Source organism: Cystoisospora suis (genome assembly GCF_002600585.1).
Source record: "Cystoisospora suis strain Wien I chromosome Unknown contig_4488, whole genome shotgun sequence".
Taxonomy (NCBI): Eukaryota; Apicomplexa; class Conoidasida; order Eucoccidiorida; family Sarcocystidae; genus Cystoisospora; species Cystoisospora suis.
This window is the reverse complement of record NW_027157280.1, coordinates 2,809-3,347: the sequence shown is the minus strand read 5'-3', so window position 1 is coordinate 3,347 and position 539 is coordinate 2,809.

The window sequence follows — 539 nt, the reverse complement described above, 5'->3', positions numbered from 1 at the left end:
AACTTCTTGATCCTGGTCCTTCTTACTTCTGTACGAGCTCTCCCAGTATTCTGGCTCTGTCGTCTTCCTTAGGCTGCCCTAGTAGCCCTTTCTTCCTGGACAGAGGCATCACCTCTGACACCCCTTCCCTCTTTCAAAAAGAACCTTACGAGTCGTGAGGTTCGTTCCTCACACTCTCCTTCCCCCTTTCCCCGAGTGGAAAGTTGCGGTTCTTCGCAAGTACCGTTGAAGTGTCTCCATTGCTCCCTGCAGGTCTTCTTCCGGTTCCCAGGATGTAGATCCGTCAGTCCACTTGACTAGAAATGTACGTTGACTCTCCTTCTCTTGGTGGTCTAAGATGCCTTCGATTGTGTGCTCCTGGTCTCGTACTGCTTCTTGCTTTAGGGGGGGGGGTTTAGGTCTCCTAAACTCTGGCGCTTCCGCAGTCACATGCGCAAGCAGGGAAACATGGAAAACGGGGTGTATCAACATTGACTTTGGGAGATCCAGCTTGGCTGCATTGGGTCCACACATCTTTGTTATCCTAAAGGGTCCAATGA